At 51.9% G+C, this 26,929-nt stretch overlaps 1 protein-coding gene across 4 annotated transcripts in view; it reads right to left on the reverse strand.

Moving 5' to 3' along the window:
- Positions 1–25,887, reverse strand: part of CHST3 (carbohydrate sulfotransferase 3) — a 34,305-nt gene extending 8,418 nt beyond the window's left edge. The window contains exons 1-3 of one of the 4 annotated variants that reach the window (XM_052640834.1): positions 25,800–25,886; positions 6,399–6,521; positions 4,896–4,967 (exon numbers count right to left, since the gene is read on the reverse strand). The gene's annotated coding sequence lies outside the window, so the exon portion shown is untranslated. Of the gene's footprint in view, positions 1–4,120; positions 4,400–4,895; positions 4,968–6,367; positions 6,522–25,799 lie in introns of those variants that run through there. The other 3 variants (XM_052640832.1, XM_052640835.1, XM_052640837.1) reach the window with 3 other exon arrangements.
- Between the last annotated feature and the right edge of the window lie 1,042 nt (positions 25,888–26,929).

Raw genomic sequence — 26,929 nt, forward strand, 5'->3', positions numbered from 1 at the left:
GCTTAGTGTCTGACAGGAGAGTAAATGCCCGAGTGCCATCACATGAACCAGGGATGGAAGGACGAAGAGAAGGCATGCGAGAACGAGGAAGTAGATGGGGCCCTGGCTGAGGGCCTGTACAGCCTGGGGCTGTCATTCCTCCCCAGACCCTTCCTGTTCCGGGACTCCAGCTTCCTCTCCTAAAAACAAACCATCTAAAACTTCCTTATGGGCACGTGTCCAGCCTCAGCCAAGACAGAACCAGAGCAGACACTCCCAAGTTGGAGGTGTGTATCATCTGAGCAGCAGTGGACATCTAAGAGCTTCTGAGAAGCCGTGGGCCAGAGCCACGGGATGGACCAGAGGGCTGAGGGCTAGCCTGGTGCAGAGGTGGGCGTGGGGGTTGCCACAGACTCTCAGGGAGCCATCTCTGGCAGGGACAGACCCCTGCGGCCCCTTAGCCTTGTTTTCCTGTGTGAGGATGTGGGGGAGAGTGCTCTCTATCCTCATTTGAAACAGTCACTTCATCAGGGCCTGCTCAGCTGTGTGAGAAACACATTTTGTGCAAAACGCTGACAGCTGCATGGATACAGGGCCCCAGAGAATAGTCCCCACCCCCCCCAGAAGCATGGGAAGCAAAGGTACTTCCCATGTCTCTCATGCTGGGCCCTGGGCCAGCTCAGCGCCGAACCACTGCTCTAGGCTTTCTAGCCCTTGCCCAGTCAGGGGTTGCAGCAGAGGCTGGTGTCCAGGATGCCCACAGCTGTGCAGCCGGGCAGCTAGGTGAAGAGTCAGTTGGCTTGTTTGAAACCGACCTCAACGTGAGCCGAGACTCATGGGCAAGGATGTGCACCCAGCCTTGGGAGTCCAGCCCAAGTCCAGTCCAGCGTGAGAAGCGCCTTCAGTGTCTCAACAGACGGGGCTGGCTGAGGCAGAACACTGGCCCAGTGAAAGCAAGCCATGCAGGGGTTAAAGACGCTGATGCAGAGCTGCAAAGATGGAATACAGAGTGATGATTCTTTCATTTTCTACCTTTTTGTATTTGACTTTTTGACAACCATACATATACCACTTTAATTAAAAAATTTAAAAATCTAATCTGCAGCTTAAAAAGAGAAATGTAAAATTACTTTGGAAGTGGTGTGGGAAATGCACTGGAAGAAGGAAGGCCTGGAGGCTGGGAGACCAGGCTGTCCCTTTTGCGCCGGTCCAGGAGAGAGGAGCTGGTCTGAGCAAGCTGGGAGAGTGTGGAGGAGAGGAGGGACACATGGGACCTTAAGGAAGTCAGTGTGGGGCCTGTGACATGCACAGCGGACACAACCCTGAAGGACAGGATGCTTATGAGGAGAAATAAGCCAGCCATGAAAGGACACATCCCATATGATTCTGGTGGTAAAGAACCCGCCTGCCAGTGAAGGAGATGTAAGAGACGCAGGTTCAGTCCCTGGGTTGGGAAGATCCCCTGGAGGAGAGCATGGCAACCCACTCCAGGATTTATGCCTAATCTCATGGACAGAGGGGCCTGGCAGACTATGGTCCCTAGGGTCAGAAAAAGTCAGACATGACTGAAGCAACGTAGCCCGCACGCATGCACTTGAGGTACCTAGAGGAGCCAAATCAGAGAGACAGAAAGGAGGAAGGTGGTTGCCTGACCCTGTGAGTTAGTATTCGACAAGGACACAGTGCCAGTTTAGGAAAATGAACACGTTCTGGAGGTAGACTGTGGTGAAGGCTGCACAGCAGCGTGAATGCACTTACTGCCACAGACTGTGCACTTACAAACGGCTAGAGTAATGCACTTTATGGTATGTCTGTCTCCATAGGGGAAAAAAGTGAGTTCATAAACAACAGGCAGGGGAAGGAGGGCAGCGGAGGACTCCAGGGGGATCCGCTGTTCATTCCTTGGACAGCCGCCCCGGCATGTGGCAGGGCTCATTATGTTTGCAAGGCGAATGAATGGATTCATAACTGTCTCTAAGAGTTGGCTGTGGTTTCTCGTAGTTTCTCTTCCCCCATGCTAGTGGAATATTGGACACATAGGAGATGATTAATATGCTATTGATTTTATACACACACACACACAACAACACACACACATAGGAGATGATTAATATGCTATTGATTTTACACACACACAGGAGATGATTAATATGCTATTGATTTTACACACACAGACACACACACACAGACACAGACACACACACACAAACACACACAGACACCCCTTCCCAGGTGGGGTTCGTGGTAAAGAACCTACATGCCAATGCAGGAGACGTGAGACTCAGGTTCGATTGCTGGGTTGGGAAGATCCCCTGGAGGAGGGCATGGCAACCCACTCCAATATTCTTGCCTGGAGAATCCCATGGACAGAGGAGCCTGGTGGGCTACAGCCCATAGGGTCGCACAGAGTTGGAAAGACTGAAGCAACTTAGCGTGTGTGTGTACACACACACTCACACACATATATATAGAAAGAGAGAGACACAGACAGACAGACAAGACAGTCTGGAAAAGCCTGAACAAATCATACGGGGACTCTCTCCACAACCGTGGCTTCTCTTGACTTCTTTGCTTTTACATGTTGACCTTGATGCCCCGTGACCTTAGGAAAGGAGCTTAAACTCGAGTGGCTTCATTATTTGTCAATGGGACACTTACAGCATCTATTGTTCACTCAGTGGTCATGGGGAACCCAATGGGAAGGTGCTAGCGCAGGGCCTAACCCAGGCCCAAGTCATGATGAATGGTCCTACTTAGGAACCGCGCACCCTGTCTTTACAGATAGAGCAGATTTTGTGGCTTGTGATTGTTGGTGAGTACTGGATTGGTGGGGTGGGGTCTCAGTCTCCTACAAATACCAGCATGAAGGAAAGTGAAGATCTGACCACAGCTAGAAGTGTCCCTCCGGCAGAGCCAATATCCTCTCATTTATGGACAGCATTTGGCCCTGGGCATCTTATCCTCACTGTCAGCCTCATCGGGGGATAAACGTGCTGACTTTCCCTGTCCCAGGTACTGTAGTCAGCCCCGAAGCAGCAGAGAAGCTGGAGAGAGACCCAGAAAGACAACAGGCAGAACCCTTAAGCATGCTCCCTCCCCAGCTTCCCTGTAGGTCAGCGCTGCTCACAAATTCCACATGCCCCGCCTGGCCAGGAAGCTCTGAGTGTGCTGATGAGAGTGTGGCTGCAGAATGACAGGAGCCTGGGGTACAGTGGACCCCTGTGGAGGAGCCGGCTCCACTCTGGCTGCAGTGAACAGAGGCAGGAGGCCTCCGAGCTGTCAGGCTGGGGTCAAGTTGAATGCTAGTGGATTTTGCCCCCAGGACAAAATCAGGCTGTCGGCAGCAACTCAGGCCAGAGTCTTAAACAAAGCAGCTTGACTTTCCAGCTCTCGTTGTACTTGCCTTCAGCAGTGCAAGTCTGAGAGGGTATTTCTTTTGGAAAGGTCCAAGGGAAATCTGTCTTGTACACTACCCCACCAATCAAGAAAAACATGGCTCTTGCCCTAAAAGTGCAGAATGTCAGAACTGGAAAGGGCTTGGAGATTTTCTTACCTACCCTTCCTCATTTTTCATCTGTAGCCATTCAGGCTCAGAGAAGGGAAGTGCTTCACAAAGGCATAACTGGATAGTGACGATACTTGAACCATTACAAGGTCTCCTGTCTCCCAGGTTAGTGATGGCCCTGCCCAACTTGATCACCCTGACTCTCATAGCTTAGCCCATCAAGAACCTCCAGCACAGGGTTGTCAAATAAACAGTACACATTCCACTCTGCAGTCCTATGCCTGGGGCAGACATCACTGATCAATCATTGTCGTCTTTTCAGCTGAGACTAGATGTAGCTTCATACGCCTTCTCAGTGCAGTGCCAATCCATTAGAGCTGGCATGTGAGATAAAATCAGTTTGCCTTTCCAACTTTATGGGATCCTTCCTGGCTACCAAACACAGCTCCTTACCACCCTTTGGTTTGCCATTCTGCCATCTGACATCACCCCTCAATGCCAGCCAAATTGCAAGTTTCCTCTTACACAAACCCTCCATCTGAACATGCCTTGTAGATCTATCCTCCAAACCTTTGATTTAGCACATAAAACCCTTTGGGGCTTCCCTGGTGGCTCAGTGGTAAAGAATCCACCCACCAATGCAGGAGACGCAGGTTAGATCCGTGGGTTGGGAAGATCCCCTGGAGAAGGACGTGGCAACCCGCTCCAGTATTCTTGCCTGGGAGATCCAATGGACAGAGGCGCCTGGTGGGCAGCAGTCAGTGGGGTCGCAAAGAGTGAGACATGACACAGCAGCTAAGCAACAGTATCAATAAAACCCTTTACTGAACAAAACAGCACATACTACAGTTAATGGTGAGGTCACTAAGGATAGTTAAAGCATCAGATTTGGGGAAGAGAAAAAGCGCTTTTGAAAAGAACGGCAATGGATACAAGGTTCTTATAATTCCACCTTCCTCCCTCGCTTGACTTGTGCTTTCATGAACGAGCGGAGGTAGAGATACAGAGAGCCTAGGCCACTGCACAGAACTGCTGCCAATCCATCCCACACCATGGCTGGCAAAGCTCTTCACACGGCTAATTTTATATTCTTACTCACATACCTTTATATGTTTTCATGAATAAGAGCCAAAACTTTAAAAGTCTTAGGGGTTTCCTACAGAATGTTTCTTGGGTTTTGGGAAAACTTGGGCAAGTCCATTGGAGTGTGCCTTGAGTGTGAACATAATCTGCCGTGGGTATTACAGCAGGAAAGGTTGAGGTCAGTTGCCTAAAGAAAGCATGTAAGGGCAAATCAAAATGGGGCGTGGTCCCGGTTTGTTCCCCGTATTACATTGAAGAACAAAATGTTCTTTAATATTCTGTGTGGGTGAAATTCTGGGCAAACAACTGGCAGAGACTTGGTACTCACCAGGTACCCACATGCTCTTCACCTTCCCCAGCCCCTCTTGCAATTAGGTTGGGCCAGTGACCAGGTTTTGACCTGTGGGGATGGAGATAGGTTAAAGTGATGTCAGTCACTTGAAGTCCTGGTCCTTAAATTGATCCCAGACACCCCTCAGGTCCTGTCTTCTCTTGCTATGGCAAGACTGGAGGCCACATGTTCCAACTGGCTTACTGCAAGGTGGAAGCGGCCCAGATCCTGAGCTGCTGCCTGCAGAGCCACCCTGCCTGCATCAGATGTGATGCAAGTACAAAATGAGCCTTTTTGTACTACTGAGCCACCATGACAGGATTTCTAAGATGACTGGAAGAGGAAAAACTCTCAGTACCTAGGCCCAGGATCCCCTTCCTGCTTTCTCCCACTGACTGACCTTCTAAGGAGACTTCGAACCTTTCTGCACCTGGAGACTGTCCATGCAAGGGACAGATGGAGAGGAGAATTTCTTTTGCTCCCTGGTTTTTCCCCCCAGTCCTGCTGTCTTCAATGCAGAGGACACAGAATTTGGATCCTCCAGGGTAGTCCTCAGTCCCACAGTTTCCTCCAAGCCCCTTGCTGTTAACAGCAGGAAGGGACTTTATTCCTAGCAAAAACAACAACAGAAAAATCAGAAACCCAGCCTCTTCTCTTTTTCACCAGGGAGTTCTGCTTGCCCTCTCAGCACCAGCTCTGTGGGGGAAGAAGGGGCAGGAGAGAAGGCAGCCCCGGGGTCTTAGCCCATACTGACTACTGCTATTGTCTGGGCTGCTCCATGGCTGCCAAGGAGCCCATCTGTATCCAGCCCCTCCTGGAAAGGAGAGACGGAGTCTGAGGGTGGGGAGAGAGGTCCAGGCTATCGATAGCTAACTGCTCTGAGAACTAAACACAGGCCTCATACTTGCAATCAGACTTGGCTTGAGGGCCAGCTCTCCCATTTGATGATGATTTAGTCACTAAGTCATATCCAACTCTTGTGACCCCACGGACTGTAGCCTGCCAGGCTCCTCTATCCATGGGATTCTCCAGGCAAGAATACTGGAGTGGGTTGCCATTTCCTTCTCCATTTATTTAAGCTCTCCCATTTATTCTCTGGTAGTTTTAGGCAAGGTATTTAATCACTCTGAGCCTGGGTCATCCCCACAGGGTTGTCATGAATGAACATCAGCTAAGCTGGTGTGAGGCTCTGAAAACAGAGAGGACGGCACACAGGCTGGTTGTTATTACAGGCTTGCACCAGTGTGAGCCTGAGCCTGTCTGTGCTGATTGCACCGCTGGTTCACTCTCTGCATGTATCTGTCTCCCCCAGCTGGGCTGTAGGCTGCTGCAGGGGATGGACACTGGCTGATTCACTTCGCCTTTCCCTACAGAACCAGCCTAGAAAACCCTGGCCTGCTCTGGCTTTGTAGCTGCTGTCACTATTGGCCAAGCCCCTCTTTTGCAGCATGATTTGGAGGGACGCTTACCTAATGCATCAGGGCCCAGGCCTAGACACACCTGGACAGGACAGTTGCCAGTTTCAGGCTTCTCAGCTGGGACGGCAAGTCAGTTGCAATTCCTGGGCCAAGTCGATCAACTGGAAGTGACTGCCTGGAGCACCGTGTTTGAAAAGGTCGACCTCTGCAGGAAGAGAGTGTGGTGACTGCTTGGTGATATCTGCCGTGTCTAGAGGGGTAGCGTGCTGCTATGCATTTGGTGAATCTGCCTGAGCATTGCATTTCGGCCCTGACAGCACGTGAGAGTCACCTGAGTTTCAGAAATTACTGAGGCCTGGGTCCCACCTCTAGAGATTACAATTGAGTTGGTCTGGGTGTGGCTTGGGCATCAGTTGTTTAAAGTTCCCTAGGTGATGGAAGATTGAAAGGCTTCGAGCATCCAGCTTCCTCTTAGAGAGCACCGTCTCAGGGCATCTCAGCGGAGCCACTGCCCGGCATGCACACTAGCTCAGCTGCAAGGCCAGACTGGCAGGGGAGTTGCTGACCGGGGCTCGATACCGGGTGAACATGCCAGTATTCTCGTTTTACTCAGGATACAGTGCTTGGGAAGCTTCTAGGTTAGTGTTTGAGTGTTCTGTTTAAAACCAGCTGCCCAATACCACGGCATACTGCTCAGCTGTAAAATGGCACAACTTAAATGAATTTGGGGAGTACTGAGTGAACAAAGCCAGTTTTAAAAGGTGGCATACTACATGATTTCTTTTATATAACATTCTTGAAATGACAACATTGTAAGAGAGAAGAACAGATTGCTATTGTTAGGAGTTTAAGAAGGGGTGGGGTGGAAAGGAAGTGGGCCTAACTATAATACAGCAACATGAGGGGTCCTTGTGGTGATGGAAATGTTCCGAACTTTGGCTGTATCTGCATCAGTATCCTGGTTGTGATACTGCAGTAGTTTTTCACCATTGTGGGAAACCAGGCAATGGGTTCAAGGGATCTCTGTATTATTTCCTAAAACTGCATGTGTGTCTGTAATTCTCTTGAAACAAAAGTGCAATTAAATAGGAAAAAAGAAAACTCGGTTTTGAGGAGATCTTTGTAAAATGCAGCAAGAGGTGAGAGATAAGAATGAGCAGAAATGCATTTCCTGGGGCAGGAGCAGCATAGGAGCTGAGTCCAATCTGGAATCCCAAGTTTGGCTTTTTGGAATACCAGGAACTGGCTACTTTCCTGGGGTCTATTCATGTGCAGGGACAAGCTTGGGGGCTATTCGGGGATGTAAAACAATGAGGAAGCCCATCCTCAAAATAGAAAGAGAGGGGGACAGGTCTCTGGAGGGATGACAGGCCATCTGAGCCCCCGTCAGCTGGAAGAGCTGGTGTGCATGAGGTGCTCAAACTGGGCTGCCGCATGGCTCAGGGGTCCCAGGGAGGCCTGCATAGGAGGGTTCGGCAGGGTCCTGAAGTGAGGGGGTCTGGGCAGCATGTGAGCTTGCAACACTGTCACTCAAGGGCTGGTGCTACCTGGCGACTCCTGGGTTATCTCTGAACTGCTCCTGGGGGCCTACCACGGGGCAGGGCAAGCTTCAGGATGTTTTGTGGCAATTCTGCAGCTCGCAAGCAAGAAGGAGGAGAAGAAAGGTTTGAGTCACTAAGGTGGAATGTTTGAAAACGGAATACATTTGGGAAAGTCCCTAGGGAGCGTCTGGCTGGTAAATGCTGATAGTCAACCAATAAATTTATTTCCTGAGTTCTTGCTTTGGGCCAAGCAAGGGAAGAGGCACTGGGAATAGAGGGGAGGAAGAGTCTCTGCCCTCGGGGAGCTGAACCATAACAGAAGTTTGTGCTTCTAATGGAGCAGCTACTGTTCCAGGCACTTCACACACATGCATAAATTGAGTCCCCAGAACCATCCTGTGAAGAAGGTGCCCCAGTGCCTTCACAGATAACAGTCATAACTCCGCCCCCCGCCCCCCCATTAAAGCACTCAGCTTACACTCAGTTGTAAGGTAAAGCTGGGATTTGAACCCAGGAAGTCTGTCTCCATAGTCCATGGACTCAACCACTGTGCTTTAGCACTGGGCGGGCAGATTTAGCCAAAAGGCAGGAGCTGTATGGCAGTGGGCAGATCAGAGTCCTGGCCAGGAACTGGTCTTCCAAGACCTACGCCAACTTGTGCAACTCTGAACAACTCCGGGACCTCTTTATGTCTCACACTCCTTCTCTAAGACACGCATCGCCCTAAACACAAGGCTGCTGGAGGGCCTTCGAAGAAATGTGCTTTGGAGGCACTAGGCCATTGCTGGCCTCCCATGAAATGGGAGCTTAGTGGCCACCCCAGACGAGCAACTGTCACTGGCTGCAGGTGACAATGAGTAGAATGCAGCTCCTGGCCCCAGCCCTGTAGTTCTGCACCGCAGCTGGGCTGCTACAGGAGGGCCAGATTCCAGAGACTGAGTGGGCCTGAAAGTCTGAGGCAGCATCATGAAATGCAGAAGGAAGAAGAGGATGGCACCTGTGGGCACCATTCCTTCAGAATCAAGTTCAAGCTCTTCCACGTGGTGTTCCACCTGGATAACCTGGCCCACGCTGGCTTTCTAGTTGGTCTCCACACCTGCCTCCCTGCAGCCTCCACCCTGGCCAAATGTACCCATGACTAGCAAAGGACACAAAGACAGAATGTGGCAGACTGAGATTTGAATCCATGTCTGGTTGGCTGCAAAGTAGGGGCTGTGTGGTGAGGTGGAGAGAGCATGGATTAAGGGGTCAGATGCACCTGAGTTCTTCCTATTCCAGCTCTGCCTTTGTGACCCCAAGTGAGTGCCTCACATTTCTGTGCCTTGTCTACAAGATACAGTTAGTAATATCCCTGTATTAACACCTTATCACAAACTTCGTAGCTTAAAACAGGACATATTTATTATCTTGCAGTTGTGAATGTCAAGTCTAAGATCAGTTTCACTGGCCTAAAATCAACAGGACTGTGTTCCTTCTGGAGTCTTGGGGAGACCTTCTTCCTTGCCTTTTCCCGCTCTTGTGGCTGCCTGTTTTCCATGGCTTGTGGGCCCCTTCATCTATCTTCAAAGCCAGCAGTGACTGCTGGAGCTTTTCGTAATGCATTACTCAGGCCTCTTCTATAGTTAAATCTTCCTCTTATAAAGACCCTGCTGATTTTACTGGGCCCACTTGGATAATCCAGGATAATCTTCTTATCTCAAAATCCTTAATCACACTGTAAAGTTCCTTTTACTATGTGGAATAACATGTCCACAGATGTGGGGATTCATATGTGGAGATCTTGGGTGGGGGGCACATTACTCAGCCTCCCACAAGCATGTGCTACACGAAACGGGATGCATCAAGTTAAATTCCCAGCATGGTGTTTAACCAGAAGAAGACTGGTGATGTTTAATGTCAGCTGGGCACAAGAAGCACTTAGCTTTTACAAAATAGTGCCGGGGTTCACTCCTGAAAATTTGGGGTTGGGGAAAGTGTCTATGCATTGGAATTTTTATAAGCTCCCTAGTGACTCTGTTGGGCAGCCAGGGTAGGGCTGATTATGGTAAGCACTGAATTCATGTCAGCAGTTATTCTTATTCCCACAGCTACTTAGCTCCGAGCCTCTGCCCAGGAGCTGTTCAATAGACGTTTGTTGAAACAGACTGAAGTGAATCACTCCCGGGGCCCCAAGCTATCCCTGGGATAGCATGGGAGGGGAGAGAGGGTTTCTCACTGCTCCATCACAGGGCCTGAAGAATGAGGTTCTGTGGGCAGACAGAGGCCGAGGCCTCTGAATCAACCTCACACCCAGAAGTAGCTGCCTGGGGGGCTGGAGTCTCTCCTCCTCTCCGAAGTCCAGTCAAGGGGCCCAAGCAGGCAGAATCCAGTCATCAACGGGCCATTGTTAATGGAACAGAGGGGGCTCTGTGCCCATTTAACACTTCTCTCCCTCACGAAGCTGCTCCCAGCTGAGGGCTGGCTTCTGGAGGACTGCGGGGCTGGGGAGGGGCCCCAAGGCTACGAAGGGAATGGGGGAGGATTCCAGGTGGGGGCTGAGCCCCTTGGTTGGAGGAGCAGAGGCAGCTTGGAACATAGGCCAGTCTCGTAAGTCAGCAGGGTGGAAAGTCTGGGCACTGATACGGCCACTCAGGCCAGGAAGAGTTTCCCATTAAAGCTGGGGATCCCACCAGACAATGAAACCCACCAGACCCCAATGAGAGCCAGGGGACAGCTTTCTCTGTGGGGTGTTCACACTTGACCTACCTCCTTCCCTTTCCAAAAACAGAAAAGTGAAATCCACACGGTAAATGGTGCCTTTCATTGCCTATAGAACAGTGTTTTCAAAAGGGCTGGGAGGGTTTTATGTTCTGTGGGCTTGGGATTAAGAGGCAGGCAATTCAACCAGGGTTGGGTATAAATGTCCTTTTGCTTACCAGACCTTTTCTATATTCAGGAGGGTGGATTTCAGGAGGCTGGTGTTTAAGATCCCAAAGATAGTGCCTGATCAGTATCCTCAAAAATGCCAGAGACCTACAGTTCTTGGGCTAGGCACCAGCAATTCTCATCTGCTGAATATAGCAAATTCTCTGATAGTTTCTGCCAAGGGAGTACATTGCTTTAAAACATATTCTAGAAGGGTGGGATCTCAAAGATGGGGGCCTGGATCAGCAGCAGCAGCATCTGGGAACTTGACAGAAATGCACATTCCTGCCTCCCCCCTGCCCCCATTCCCAGCCCAAACCATCTCAATCAGAATCTCTCGGGGGTGGGCAGAGCACTCTGTTTAAACAAGCTCTGCAGGTGATTCTGATGCACGTTCAAATTTGCAAATCACAGTTATAGAGCCATACGAGAAACTTCAGGTTGTGGAATCAGTTTGTAAGCTTTTTTTTTGCTTTTTTTTTTTTTTAAGAACAGAACCATAGAGACAGAAAATATCAGAGTTTATTAAGGATCTGTAGTAAGGATACACATGGGTCTCATAAGACTTTTGTTTCAGTGATGTGTCTGTGTCTCTGTCTGAGGTTTTGGTCCAAAAAGATCGAAAGCTATTGTTCTAGAGCCAGAATGTACTACAGATAGTCCCGGACTTAAGATGGTTGACTTTTAAGATGGTGTGAAAGTGATACACATTCAGTAGAAACCATAATTGAATGGGGCTAGGCTGTATAATCAGCTGGGTCTTCCCCTCAGCCACATGGTCAGGAGGGTAAACAACCAATACACTTAACAACCATTTACACCCACACAACCATTCTGTTTTAAACTTTCAGGAGAGTTCAATAAATTACAGGAGAGGTTCAACACTTTATTATAAAATAGGCTTTGTGCAAGGTGCTGCTGCCCAATTGTAGCCATTAGAACCATGCTAATGTCAGTGTTTTGAACATGTGTAAGGTAGGCTAAGGTAAGCTATGATGTTTGGTAGATTAGGTGTATTGAATGCATTTTCAATTTATGATGGATTTATCGGGATGCAACCTCATCATAAATCAAGGAGGATCTGTAATTCAGCCGACTCCCCTTTTTGTCTAATTTGTCTGGATTGGGAGGTTTTAAGAACTTCCTGATGTTCAAGCTGGTTTTAGAAAAGGCAGAGGAACCAGAGATCAAATTGCCAACATCCGCTGGATCATGGAAAAAGCAAGAGAGTTCCAGAAAAACATCTCTTTCTGCTTTATTGACTATGCCAAAGCCTTTGACTGTGTGGATCACAATAAACTGTGGAAAATTCTGAAAGAGATGGGAATACCAGACCACCTGACCTGCCTCTTGGGAAACCTGTATGCAGGTCAGGAAGGGACAGTTAGAACTGGACATGGAACAACAGGCTGGTTTCAAATCGGAAAAGGAGTACGTCAAGGCTGTATATTGTCACCCTGCTTATTTAACTTCTATGCAGAGTACATCATGAGAAATGCTGGGCTGGAAGAAGCACAAGCTGGAATCAAGATTGCTGGGAGAAATATCAATAACCTCAGATATGCAGATTACACCACTCATATGGCAGAAACTGAAGAAGAACTGAAGAGCCTCTTGATGAAAGTGAAAGAGGAGAGTGAAAAAGTTGGCTTAAAGCTCAACATTCAGAAAACGAAGATCATGGCATCTGGTCCCATCACTTCATGGGAAATAGATGGGGAAACAGTGGAAACAGTGTCACACTTTATTTTTGGGGGCTCCAAAATCACTGCAGATGGTGATTGCAGCCATGAAATTAAAAGACACTTACTCCTTGGAAGAAAAGTTATTACCAACCTAGATAGCATATTCAAAAGCAGAGATATTACTTTGCCGACTAAGGTCCATCTAGTCAAGGCTATGGTTTTTCCTGTGGTCATGTATGGATGTGAGAGTTGGACTGTGAAGAAGGCTGAGCGCCAAAGAATTGATGCTTTTGAACTGTGGTGTTGGAGAAGACTCTTGAGAGAGTCCCTTGGACTGCAAGGAGATCCAACCAATCCATTCTGAAGGAGATCAACCCTGGGATTTCTTTGGAAGGAATGATGCTAAAGCTGAAACTCCAGTACTTTGGCCACCTCATGCGAAGAGTTGACTCATTGGAAAAGACTCTGATGCTGGGAGGGATTGGGGGCAGGAGGAGAAGGGGACAACAGGGGATGAGATGGCTGGATGGCATCACGGACTCGATGGACGTGAATCTGAGTGAACTCCGTGAGTTGGTGATGGACAGGGAGGCCTGGCGTGCTGCGATTCATGGGGTTGCAAAGAGTCAGACACGACTGAGCGACTGAACTGAACTGAAAGATTCCGGCATGAGAGTACCCTTGGGCCACAACAGACCCTCAAGTAGATTACTAAGCAGATGAGAGGGGCTGTTTTGGGGGCAGATGGCCTCTTTACAACACTGGCCTAAAGCTAAGTTAAACTGTGTGTTTCCCCCATGTTTATAAAACCTTCTGTCCCTCACTGCTCCCTTTTCTTTATATATATATATACATATATATATATATATATAAATATATATATATATATTTATATACATATATATATATGCCTGGAGACGTATGTGGACCAGAGGTAGTCAGTTACATCTGGGTAGTAGATTAAGGGGTGATTTGTTGGTTTCTTCTCAGTGTTTGTCCATTTTACTTGAATTCTGCATGCTGAACATCTTTCATTATTACAAAAATAAAACATATAAAGCCGAGGGTCCATCTCTGTGTGGAAATACAGAAAAGGAAAGCCACTGCCCAAGGCAGAATAGTGCTGCCCAAAGGGCCACCTCTCTCCCATCCATGCTCTAGGGCTGAGCCCAGACCTCACAGGTGCCCAGAGCCCATTCCCTTAGAAGAAGAGTACTGCCCCCCTTCCATGCTTCAAACCTGTCACCCTTTTAGAAAGCCCTTTGGCAGCTCCAGGTTCTCCCGGCAGCCCTTTGGACCCTGGCTGCCGCCTGCTCTTTCCTTAATCAGCTGAGAAAGGGAGGTTCCAAGAAGCTAAGTGACTTGCCCAGGGTCGCCCAGCAGGAGGTACAAGGCTGTGAAGGGATGTGGAGGGCAGGTCTGCTGAAGGCCATTCTCAAGGACTGGGCTCCCCTAGCGGCGCTCATCTCTGCCTTGTGCCAGTCTCAGCACTTCGAGGTTCATTTTACTGCTCGCTGTACAGCAGGGACTGAATGCACAGGGAAAGAAGAAAGGAGGGGAGGAGCAGGGAGGAAGGGAAGGAGCAGAGGCGGGGAGAGAAAAGGGGGTGGGGCAGGAGCACAGGCGTCTCTGGTCACACTCAGGACACAAGCGAAGGATGTGCCCTATCTGTGTGCCCCTAGGGGACTCGGAACACTCAGTCTGGCCAGATCCCCATCGCCAGGCCACGACCCCACAGGCCCCAGCTGCAGGCCCCTGCCCAGCCAGACCAGAGGGGAGAATGGACAAGGGGCAGCCAAGAGCACAGAGTTAACCTGGAGCCTGGAGGAGCCACTCACGGAAGATGGGGACAACCTCGGGCTGGCTCCCTGGGGCTGCCGGGATGAGGGATGTGAGGGCCTCCGGCTGTGCCGCGTGGGTGAATCCCAGGTGACCACTGAGGAGTGGGCGCTAGGATGTGGGCAGCCAGCGCAGCTCGTAAGGGACAGCTTATTTTATATTGGTGTGTAGCTGATTAACAGTGTTGTGATAGCTTCAGGTGGACAGCAAAGGGACTCAGCCATATACACACATGCATCCACTCTCTCCCGACCTCTCCCATCCGGGCGGCCACGTGACATTGAGCAGGGATCCCTGTGCTTGCTATACGGTAGCTCCGCTGGTTAGCCATCTTATTTGCTTTACAGTATTGTGCTGGTTTCTGCCATACAACAACATGAATCAGCCGTAAATATACATATATCCCCTCCCGCCCTGCCACCCCTACAGGTCATCGCAGAGCACCAGGCTGAGCTCCCTGTGGGTTACCAGTTTAAATACAGCAGTGTGTACATGTCGATCCCAAACTCCCTAACTATCTCTCCCCACCCCCAGGCAAATCATAAGTTCTAAAACTGGACAATTTAAAAGCAGCTTATGCACAAGAAACTGATAATGCTGGTTGCTTTTGTGGAAAGACCTGGGTGTCTGAGTCAGGCTGGAGAGAGAGGTTTCACCACCACGCATCCTTTTGTACCTTTCCAATTTTATACCATGGGCCTAGATTGCTTCCTTTGATAAAATTTAATAAAACTACAAGTAAAATAAAAGCAGGTGCTAGTTTTCTACCTGTAGAGAGAGAGGCAAAGTCCCTTTGAGGTGAGACCCTCGTTTTGGAAGAGTCATCTGAACAGGCTTTTGAATTTAAGCAGAGGCAAAGCCAAAATCCCATCCCAGAAGGAAAACTTGGGGGTGGTGAGAAGCAGAACTACCCCTACAGCTGACCGTAACAGTCTGCTTTCTCTGTAAGAAAAGTGACAACTCTCCAGAAATTATTTCTGTAGTGACTGGGCCTGAGACTGACAAGATGGGAGGAGCTGGCTTGGGTCCCCTCCCTCCTGTGTGGAGAGGAAGTGTCAGGAGGAGCCGCCCTGCAGACGGCGGAGTTCTGGGGGATTCCCAGACATCCCTGGGCGGGGGGGCAAGTGGACTTGTGCTCACCACGTGGGCCTCGGGCATTAAATGGGACAAGGGACCCCTCAAGGCTGCAGACCCCACAGACCTCTGGGAATGTGGCACCTGTCTGCTGAGAGTAGGGCAGGGGTAACATGCTGGGTAATCACTGAGGCCAGGCCTCTGGTGGAGGCCTCTTGTTTCCTGGCCCTTCCACAAGCAGGCAGTGTCAGGGCCAGGGTGGGGCTGGCACTCAAGCAGAGAAGGAACCTGCTCCCCTCCAAAGCCTGGGGAGAAGCTCTATGGCTTCAAAAGTGCTTCCAGAGAAATAGTGACTCATGGCCCAAGGGAATCAGAGCTTTTCTCACCCCAGAGGTTATTCATCCTGCAACACAGGGATCTGGTGATGACAGATGAATCAGAAGTACTAGTCTGAGAACAGCCAGCCTGTGTGGCTCGGTGTCAGAGGGCAGGCTAACCCCTCCCTCCTCCCGTCCATCTCTTAGCAAAAGGGAGACTTACGGGAGACTTACGCGTCTCACGCCCTCCCTTTTCCGGCCAAAGGAGTTCCAGTGCACCAGAAAACTTCTCTAAGCCTCAGCGTCCTAACCTGTGAGTTGGGAAGAACTGTGCCCCCCTAGCTAGGTGGTGGTGTGGGTGAGAGAGTGCCACTCAGCACAGGGCCGGCCACCAGCCCCCTCCTGCTGGCTGGGAGGGTGTGGGGAATGGCAGCAGCAGCTGCGGCAGCCTGGCATCCTGCGCCATGGACTGGGCTGAGGAAGCTGGCACTCGCCCCTTGCTTGACTCATACTCCTTTTCCAGGTCAGGCCCACCAAAACCAGGACAGACACACAGCCCCTGCCCCGAGCTCCGGTGCTCCTTCCAGTGAGAAGAGTCTCACCCCAAATGGCCATGTCAGCAGGGTTTGCTTGGCCAAGGAACCTGGGAGCTCTCTGTTACCTCTTAAATATATCCACAACCTCCAACAAGCTCTGGGGAGTGACCCACACTCTTGAGATGAAAATTCTCCTGGAATTTCCTGTCTGCAATACATCATTTGGCAGACATAGGTTCAGTATACCCCACCTTCTATGATTCTCCAGTGGCTTTACTTGAGCCTGGAGTGGCTAAGTACATCTGGAATAGGAGGGCCAAGGGTTTGAATTTTGGCTGTGTGACCTTGGACAAGTCACCTAGCCTTCTGGGCCTCAGGGATGGCATCTATAAAATAGGGCTACTTCATGCAATCAGATTGATGCAAATAAATCACTTAACCTGAGGATGCCTAGGACATAAAGAGCTCGCAGATTCTCAGCTGTACCTTCCAAGAAGGCGGAGGCTGCTGGCACCTGGCATAGTGCTGGGCGCACAGCTCAATCAGGTTTTACTTTTAAAAAGTGATTCCAGTGGAATAGCGGGCACCATTCTTAAGGGAAAAGCAGCTCTAAAACTTCAACCCAGCAGTCTCTTCCTACCCAAGATTCCAGTCGCAGGCTTGGCATGGAGGCCCTTTTGGAGGCTCTTCATGCCCATCATCACTTCCAGAAGCTCCTGCCTCATCCAGGTTTATAAGTGGGGGTAGAGTGGGAGGGGGACAGTGGGAAGATGGGAGACAGAAGTTGGGGAGAACTCAGGGCAGGAAGCCGGGGAGCTGACCTGGCCCTGCTACCTGGGTGTGAGGGTCCCCTTGCAGGGCTCTGGGCACAAGAACTGGCAGGTGGGCAGCAGACAGCAAAACTCAGTGATGTCATGTTTTCCCAGAGTGACTCAACAGCTTGTCCCTGCGCTCTGAATGGTGTGCTGTGTGCTGTGGCCTCGGGGCATCCTCATCTCCTTGCCTTCCAGGCTTGCCTGAATCTTTCCTTCCCTGTTACCACCCTCTCCCAGCCTAGGGACCCATGGCTATTCCACCCATGCTCTGCTTCTGGCTGTGACCCCCCGGCCCAGGGGATGTCCCCATGCTGCCTCTGTCATGTCTCTCTAGTCTCCGTGTTGAAGAAAGACCTAAGCGCCAGACAGACCTGCATTTCATCACTGCCTCTGCTTCTACCTGGCCGAGTGACCTTGAGCAGGTTACCCTACCTCTGTGAGGCTCAGTTGCCTCATCTATAAAATGGAGGCAGTGCTAATAATTTTGTTTTATTAGTTGTAGGTTGCTTAGTGAGAAGGTTTGTAAAGTGATTGGCATACAGCAGGTGTTTAGTAAACAGAAAGCTTGACCTCCAAAGGCCTCTATGATCTGACCTCAATTTATTTTGCTAGTTGCTTTAAAAAAAAAAAAAAAAAAGGATAATACATCACTCTTCGTTTTATTCTCCTATCACCCCCATGTAGTGGATGCTATTAGTGTCTCCATTTTACAGATGAGAACAGTGAGGCACAGAGAGGCTAAGCAGCTTGGCCATGGTCACACAGCAGTAAGTGGGGATTGAGGTTCCTCATGCAGACAGCCTGGCTCCAGAGCTTGCACGTGTAACCACCTCCTCCCTGCCTCTTCTCTCTCTCTCTCTCCCTTGTCCATCCTGCACATTGCAGTTCAGTCCAGCTAGACTCCTCACCCACCTCTGCACTCGATCTGAACCTGCCCGTACCTGTGCTTTCTGCCCGGGCTCCCCTCTTTGCACTGGAAGCCCACCTGCTCCGTGAAACCATCCCCAGGTCCTCCCTCATGTGCACCTTTGCAGGCTCATTACCGTTGGACTCCAAGGTGGTTATTCGGGCCCAGGTGTCCTGCCCTCTTCTAGCCTGGAGACACCTTCCGCCCGGCATGGTGTCAGGCATGAGCAGGCACCCAAGGCAGGTGATGCCCTGGCCAGAGCACCACATGTGTGCTCCCTGGGTGTCATGGAGGGGAGCCCAGCACTAAGGGACCTACTAGTTCCGCGAGGACAGCTCAGAGGCTGCAGCTGGAACCACCCCCAGAAGGCAGCCGGCCAGCTGGGCTTCTGTCACTCTGCTCAGGGAAAAGGGCTCGCTCATGGGGGCCTCTGCGGCCGAGAGGGTTGGGTTTGAGACCCAGGAGAAGATGAATGGATGTCCGTCCAGAGAGGGGAAAGGACTGAGAACTGTGTGCTGTTAGGGCCCATAATGCACAGTCTGCCTAACTCAAAAGGGTCTCTTGGAGGGTTTCAGGCCCATCCTCGGGATCCCAGGCCAGAGCCCACAGGGGAGTGACCACAAGAGGCCATCTACCCAGGGTCCCACTCTCCCGTTCCTTCCTGGTCCCATACAGGGCCTCTGATCCACATCAGCTGCCCTCTCCCACCACCTCTGCCCAGACTCAGATCGCCCCCTAACAGCAGCATCCTCCCCTGGGAGACTGGGCACTGTCCCATGCCTCCCTCCTCCTGGGGCCCAGTGTCACACCCATCATTTGTGTTCCCCAGTCAGGCATGGTACTCAGTGCTTGCCGGGGGCTGCACTGAACAGTGGACACAGGAGAACAAGGCAGACTCTGTCCTGGTCACAGAGCTCACTGCCCGGTGGAGACCACAGACCACGAAAGCGGCTGGGGCAACAGAGCAAGGCAGAGAGTGAGGATGGGGACGTGCAGGCAGCCGCAGAGAGGGCCACTGACCGAGGCTTCTAGAAGGAGACATCTAAGCTGAGGCCTGAGGGTGAAGGGAGCCGGCCATGAGAAATGAAGGAAGGAGAGAGTGTTGTGAGTAGGGTGTACCCTGGTCACAGTAGTGAGAGGACTGTCCTGCTGAGCCGTTCCACCCCTCCAGTCGAGGCTCCAGCAGGACGGATTCACCCAGGGTCAGGAGCACTGACTCTGGAGTGAGGCAGCAGGGCTCAGACCCAGCTCTGCACTCACCAGCAGCAGGGTCCCGGCAACTTCCCCATCTGTCTGGTTCTGTCTGCCAGTCTGTACAACTGTGATCACACGGTACCTACTGCCGGAGCTTCCAGTGAGAACTCTGAGTGTGGGCCCAGACAGCACTAATTAAGCACAGGGTGTGCAGCTAACTGGTAGCACCAGTTATCTCCTGCGTCCCCAGCCCCGAGGCACCTGCACCAGATGCAGAAGGAGGTGGAAAAGTGAAAGGGCAGTGGTATCTGTCAAAGGAAGAAGAGGACGGGTCCTGACCTCTGTGGTCGCAGAGGCTTTCATGTCTTTATCCTGTGAGGATAACCTCCCCTCCTGGTTCTAGGTTTGCAATAATCTTGGGCCTCTTCAGGCCTGTCTGTCCTAACCTGCAGATTCAGGGCCCCGGCCTCTTTCAGACGGCCCCGCCCACCCACCTCAGAAGTTGTGAAATGCTTTGCTGAAAATCAGTGCAGTCTCAGCCAGGGGGTGGCCCAGTTTGTTTTCAAAATATTTCCTCTGATAGCGCTATTTTGGCTCAGACATGTTAGCACTTTGCAGAATCCTGCAGATGGCAAGGCAGCTGGAGCGGAGGGGAGGAGGGAAGCAGGGAAGAGTGGGAGAGGCCCCGGGCCAGTGCTCAGGTAGCTGTAGGGGCCCGCCTGGGCACGGGTGTCACGTGGCATACTGGGACAGGCACACACAGGATGGGATTGGGCCAGCCTGTAGCGGGGAGCTTTCAACTGTCTAAGCTGTGGAGCCTTCTTATGAACCAGAACTTTCCTAGGAAACCTAATATGTAGAACAGATAAATGGGGAGAGGCCTGGAACCCCCCTCTATCAGGCCTCTGAGGGGTCCTTGTTGAACTCTGGGGCTCCATGGAACCCAGTTTGAAAACTGATGCTGCTAAAGGAATCATAACCTTCTCTAGGGCAGTTAGTGCCCACATTGTTCTAAAATAAAGATCTTCCTAAGGGAAAGTAAAATGATCTTTCTAATAAATTCTAATTCAAGCCTAGCACAGAGAATGCCACGCATCCTGAGAACCAGGACTCAGAAAGTGTAAAGTGACTGATCCATTCACTGACAAGTTTGTGAGCACCTCTCTGGGAAGTCTTGTGCACTTGGGCCTGAGTGTGTGGGGCAAAGAGTATGTGGTGAGCAATAGTTGGTTGGGGCACATTGCTAAACTCGTCACAGATACAAATTCATTTATAGCCCTATTACTTATAACCTATTACCATCCCCCCTTTTCTAGGAAACTAAGGCCCAGAGAGGTTAAGCAACTTGTCCAAGGTCACACAGCTACTAAGCCATACAGAGGGCATTCTGGCTGTAGAAGATGTACTCTTCACTATCTCATAATGTGTCTTTTGGGGTGAGTGTATCGCTGTGCTTATCTTTCTCTCTCTCTCTCTCTCTCTCTCTCTATGTGTGAGTGTACTCCGGCCCATAGTGATTTGTGTTAATCTGTGAGTATGTGGGTGTACAGTCTCTTTTCCAACAAGATTGCAAGCCACAGGGCTTACCGCTTAACTTCCCTCTCAGAAGCCTGGCAACAACAGGACAAAGGGCTCCGGCGTGGGGGCAGGACCAGAGTCTAGGGGTGGTGCCCATTCCCCAGATCCCAGGGGGTTCAGTTTGCTGACCCGAGAGGCACAGCCACAACATGGGGAAGCACCCCCTCCCACGGCCACTCCCTGTGACTGAAGTGGAGCCCTGAACTGGCACTCCCACCGGGGAGCTACCCCCATCCTAGCACCCTGGTTCTTCCCTTCTTACCGGACGCTGGGTTTAGAGAGGGTCAGCTGAACCAAAGGAAGGTATTAACGTATCACGAGTTTACTTCCTACCCCCCCAGACAGAGAAACTTACAAGAGTGCTTAAGCCTCTTGAAAACACTGTTGTGAACTCACACCACCTAAAACTCATACCTCTAAACAGGGCCTAAGCTGATAGAACTTGCTCAAAAGCAAAGACCCCTGACATGCTGGTTAGTCCAGGAAGCCCCACAATGTAAACGGGGTTTTGAGGGTTTCTTCATATGTGAGCCCACCTTGGAGAAAATCAGCTTTGCTCCATCCACTCTAAACTGATGATTAAGATGCAAAGCTTCCTTAGATGTCACAAAATTGGAAAAAGCCCCACCATTCTTCATCATCAAAGTCAAACTCACCACGAGAGACCACCCTGCCTTGCTGAGCAGGGCGGAGGCGGGGAGACTTGCTTGGACGGAGCAGGGCTGTGCTGGAGCCTCGGGCGGTCTCCTCTCCCACAAGCTCCTGTTGTCCCCAGCCACCAGTGTGCCAGCGTCCCGCAGCACGAGGACAGGCTGGAGGTGGGAGTGTTTCCTGACTTTTGAGGCTCCCAAAGGCAAGGAGGAGGGGCTGGACAGGGCAGAGGCAGGAAGGAGGGACCTGGTGAGGCAGCCAGTGAGCCAGGTGTAAGCATGGAGGCCAAGACAGAGCTTCCCAGGCCAGCTGTTTACTTGCGGCATTCAGGAGAGGCTGAGCTGGGGACTAACTGGCTTATTTATTTTCCACACTTCTCCCTTCAAGTCCTTTTCAGAGAGCCTTCTGGAATTCCACTGATAAATTTCCCAGAGCGCGAACAACCATGGTCCCTCAGCGCACAGCCATCTTTGTGGGGCAGGAGGGTAAGGGGAGGCATGGAGGTGGGGAGAGGCGTAGAGAAGGAGCGATGGGCCGTAGAGACCTGAAGTTACTGATGCTCAGGGGCTCCCATGGCCTGCACGCCCCTCCTTCCAAGCTTGCAGAAGCAGGGATGTGCTGGGGTGTGCAGGAGCAACTGCCAGATTTATGTCGATGAAGATGAAGGCAGAGGCCTTCAAGCACAGAACAGACTGTCCAGCCTGCCAGGGGCCACAAGCCATGGAACCTGCAAGCTCAGAGCAGGACAGGCCGTGGAGCTACCACTTGTTTAAGCATCAGACAAGAAAAGGGGACAAGTATTTCTGTTTAAAGAATGAAAAGGAGAGCTGTTTTCCTTTCCTCCTGCTTGACTTCGTGAAGGGCAGAGGCCCGCCTGAGCATTTCCACATGACTGATACCTTGGCTCCCTGCTTTATCACTTTCCAACAGAGGCGCTCACAGCCGCTCCCTGGTCTTCACCCATCCTCTGAGAAAGTCCTTAAGTACCTCCGTGTGTCACACGCTGGAATGGAGCCAGGGGACAAAGATGACTAGCCCCACCCTTTGGATGGGGCAGCTTCTCCCCACGCCCAGTCTCCCAGCTTCCATCCTGGACAGTGAGTCCACGCCGCAGTGAAGCAGGGAGAGGGCTCCAATGTTTATGCCACTCAGCACTGCAAGGGCTCTGGCACTCACCCAGGTGGGCTTACTGTGGAAGGTGGGCAAGGCCGGCTGGGCTGTGCTTATCCTCTGCTCCTTGTTTAAGGTTGCCAGCTTTCCCCATACTATGAACACCTGTATCAGAGGCACTGGGGGTGGAGATGGGGGTGGGCAGAGCTGTGGCGACTCTGCCCCAGCAGGGGTACCCCCCTCTCAGCCCTGGGGCTAGGGAGATAGAGTACCAGCCAGGCAGAGCACACAGCTGTCGCTAAGTGCCTGGAAGGGAGTCCTGAAGGCAGCATAGCTCACATGTGTTGTTGTTGTCACTAAGTCATGTCTGACTCTCTGTGACCCCATGAACTGCAGCATGCCCGGCTTCCCTGTCCTTCACTGTCTCCTGGAGTTTGTTCAGATTCATGTTCATTGAGTTAGTGATGCTATCTAACCACCTCATCCCCTGTAGCCCTCTTCTACTTTTGCCTTCAATCTTTCCCATCATTAGGGTCTTTTCCAATGAGTTGTTTCTTCGCATCAGGTGGCCAAAGTATTGGAGCTTCAGCATCAGTCCTTCCAATGAGTTTTTAGGACTGATTTCCTTTAAGATGGATTGGTTTGATCTCCTTGCTGTCCAAGGGACTCTCAACCTGTGCTTCTTTCTTAGCTTTGTGACCTTGGGCAGCCACTGCACCCCTCTGAGCCTCATTTCAAAGTGGAACGGTAACTGCTGTCCCTCTGTGGGGCTTGTGTGAGAAAGCATAAGCTGGGGAACAGACGAGCCATGTGGTTATCACAGCCCCGGCTGTCTCAGCTCTGCCTGTCCATCTCTCCTGAGGACCAGACAGTGCCACGGAGTGTAGCTCTCGTGGGGGTGTGTGGGGTTGGGGGGAAGGACCTGCCCCTGGATATTCAGGTGAGGGCCAATTTTCCTGTGTAATAGGAAAAGACCAGAAGGGGGAAAGAACATAGTAATCCATTTGATGATGTTTACCGGGCAATTTCTCCCAAACTTGTGACTTGTATGGTCACAGTGGTAGCTTTGTCCCTGTTTCTCAGATAAGCAATGAATCATCTCTCACTGGAATTACCCTCAGAGCTGCCCCACAATCACTCCCAGGCCCCAATGTTTCCTGACCCCAGGTGCATATGGAAGGCTCTAGCAGCCTGATGCCACCTATCCTTTGATTTCCATGACCCATGGTATAAGCCAGGTTGGGCAGAGTGTGTATAAAAAGAGGACTGCAGTCAGGGGCCCCAGGACCCAGTAAGTGCATCAGTGTTGCTTCCTTGCTGCTATGGAGAACCAGTTAGGGGCCTTAGAGGCAGCTGGGCGTGGTGGAAGCAGCTTGGGTTCCTGAGCCAGACTGTCCAGTTTCAAATCCTGGCTTTGTTCCCTCACCAGCTGTGTGACCCCCAAAACATTACTTAACTTTTCTGAACCTCAGTTCACTAATCTGTAAAATGGTGATAAAATGATATTTACAGGGATGTAGAGTCTTACTGAGGTAATGTGGAGCTCGCGATTCACAGAAGACAGTTAAGGTGGAAAGGTGATACTAGGAAGGGACTGGCTGCAGCGTTCCACCTGAAACTGGGGGCTGGCCAAACCCAGATCACTCTCTCCTCTGGGACCACATTCCTGGGTGCTGCCTACAAACTTTGCTAATTTCAGCATTAAGACCATTTAGGTGCTTGAAATGCACACCGAACCTAGTGACAAAGGGGTGAGGGTGGGGAGTGACACATTTCTTTCTGATTACACGGCCAAGTCACCACCGCATCCTTGCATGTTCCCAGTTCCATGCCAGTAGGGAATCAGTCCCAAGATTGCTTGCAATCCCAGTTCCGGGAACATGAGATGTTTCCACTCCTCTGGGAAGCTCCACGCCAGCTGGTGCAGAGGAACCCACCCAGTACAGGGACTGTGACCTCCCCTCCACCTGCTGCCACCACAGAACCAGGCCACTGCTGCAGGACACAACTCCTGGACCCTTCATGAGAACTCATCTCCTTCCAGGCCAGCAGGAGCCAGGAAGAAGATCCCACGACACTCCCAGCTTAGCCAAATGCAGACATGGAGCCTTTCTTACTGCCCCCTTAGGGAAGCAGAGGCCAGTGTTGAAACTCCAGTCCCCAGTGCCAGTCTGCAGGGCACAACGGAATGTGCCTCTTGGGTAAAGGGATCAAACAGGGCTCCCTGGAACCACTCAGGGGCCCCTCCTCTGCAGAAAAACCACTTCCAATCCAGCTGAGGCCACCTGGCTTGGCTCATAGAATGGGCCTCACACGTATAAATTATGGGTGTCATTGTTCAACAAACAACTGTTTATTGAGTACCAGCGATGTGCTTGATCTAGTTCAACCCTTGAAACATCCTGGAGTCCCAGGACACCAGGGCATCCAAAATCAGACACAACTCAGGTGCAGTGAAAATAAGCAAGACTTCAGGGCCGCCATGCTTTCTCCACGAACTCAGAGTCTTAAACATCCCCTACCACGTTTTACACTCACAGGGCTGGAATCTCCTCAGCCCATCCCCTGGAAGTCCCTGTGAGGAAACACATCCGCTCGGGGGAAGGGTCTGTGCTTCCCTCTCAGGCCCTGTCACTGCCACCACCCAGCTGTCCAGGGCATCACTGCCTGCCAGCCTTTTCTGCTCACAGACCCGAACACTGGCGGGTCTGAGTTTATGAATCACTCCCTCCCTTCTCCCGGCCTCGCCTCCGGAAGGACGGCGCACACCCAGACACATCACCCAGACACTGAGTTTCCACACCAAACTCACTCCTGACGAACCCGGAGAGCCGACTGCAATGTCTGATTTCTCCTCCCCACTCCTCAGTCAGCCTCGAGGTCCTGGCCACGACTTTTCAAAGCCAAGGCAGCCCCTCTCCTGGCCAGTCTCGCTTTGGGGACGCCTCACTGTGGGGCAGCAGACAAAGCCAGTGGATTTACTTGAGGGCTGGAGGACATGCTTGGTGTAAAAGATCCGGACGTTCACACTCCCAGAACTGTACAGTCGGGCTGAAGCGGTCGGTGTGGCGTGCATGCGCTGCCTGTGGCTCGATGGGTGATGAGCTGTGCGTATCAGGCAGTTGTGAATCTGGCTGCAGTGGGTCTGGAGGTGTGGGTGCCTGCGTGGAACTTGCCCCGAGCCGAGAACTCCCTCTCCCACCTTCGGTTTCTTCCCCTCTTCTTCCAAAGTTTGGCGCGCGCGCCCGATCAGGGAGGGTGGGGGTGTGCACCACTGGGCTACCTCCCCCTGGCCCCGGCGACAGCTCCGGGGATGCGGTCGCCCTACTTACCCCGCCACGGAGCCTCCTCCAGCGGGGGCGGATCCAACTCTCCGAGGCCAGGGTCCGGCGCCGGCAGCATCCGCCCGCAGCTTCGCCCTCCTCCCGGCAGGACCAGGCAGAAGCGGCTCTGGGACTCCAGTGCCCTCGTGGCCCCGGCTCTGCGCGCCGCCCCCGGGGGGACAGCGGCGGGGAGGAAAGGAGGCGCGGCCCCGCGGGTTCGCACGCCGGGCGGAAAGCGGCGCCAGGCGGGCGCCGTCCTGCGCAGCGAGCAAGCGGTCCCGCCTGGCTCCCTGCTCCGCCGGAGTCCGCGAGCGGCCGGCAGCGGCGGCAGATTCCTGAACCGCGTCCAAGGCGCCCGGGGAGCCCTCCTCCTCCTCCTCCTCCTCCTCTTCCTCACCCCACCCAGCTCCCACCCCTGCGCCCCAGCAACTTGGGAAACGTTGGCGAAGTTGGCGCAGCTCTGGCTGCGCGACGGGCCTCTGGGTGGAAGCAAGGGAGGAGAGGGAGGAGCTGAGGTGGGGGGGGCGGCCCTCGCCCCAGCCCCCGGGGGACTGCGCTCGGCTGGACCCTTCCGTGGGTCTTTGTTCCCAGGGCTGCGCCTCAGCCCGCCTCTCCCCTGGGACTCTCTTAAAGACGCTGGGATCCCTGCTCGCTCTCAGAGAGGCTGGGAAGAGCTCCCCTCCTGGGTTGGTGGGGGAGGGGGCCTGGAGTTCCTCGTGGCCTCACCCTGCCAGAGCCCCTCCAGCCCTTCCGGCCTCCCATCCTATTGAATCAGAGTCTTTCTAAGCCCACGTTCCCTTTTGAGTTTATGATTAGTGTGTCTATCCCGAACTTTATTCCCTTTCTTTCCCCCTCTGAATTCAGCCCTGTGCTAACCGAACGCTCATCAACCAGGGTCAGATGACTAAAATTGCTTCTGTTAAGAACATTGTTAATGTACTGCCGGTGCTGTTGTGAATAACATTGTTAATGTACTAGAGTTGCTGTTATTGATATCGTTAATGTATAAACTCAAGTGGTTTCTCCAGGGCAAGATAAGTTAACAGACCACTGAGGCCTAGACCTCCTGGCCAGAGGTGGTCCTGATTCTCAGAGACATCCTGACTCAGAACCTGAATGTCACAGAAAGTACAGGGGAC

This window comes from Budorcas taxicolor, chromosome 5, assembly GCF_023091745.1.
Source record: "Budorcas taxicolor isolate Tak-1 chromosome 5, Takin1.1, whole genome shotgun sequence".
Lineage (NCBI taxonomy): Eukaryota > Metazoa > Chordata > Mammalia > Artiodactyla > Bovidae > Budorcas > Budorcas taxicolor.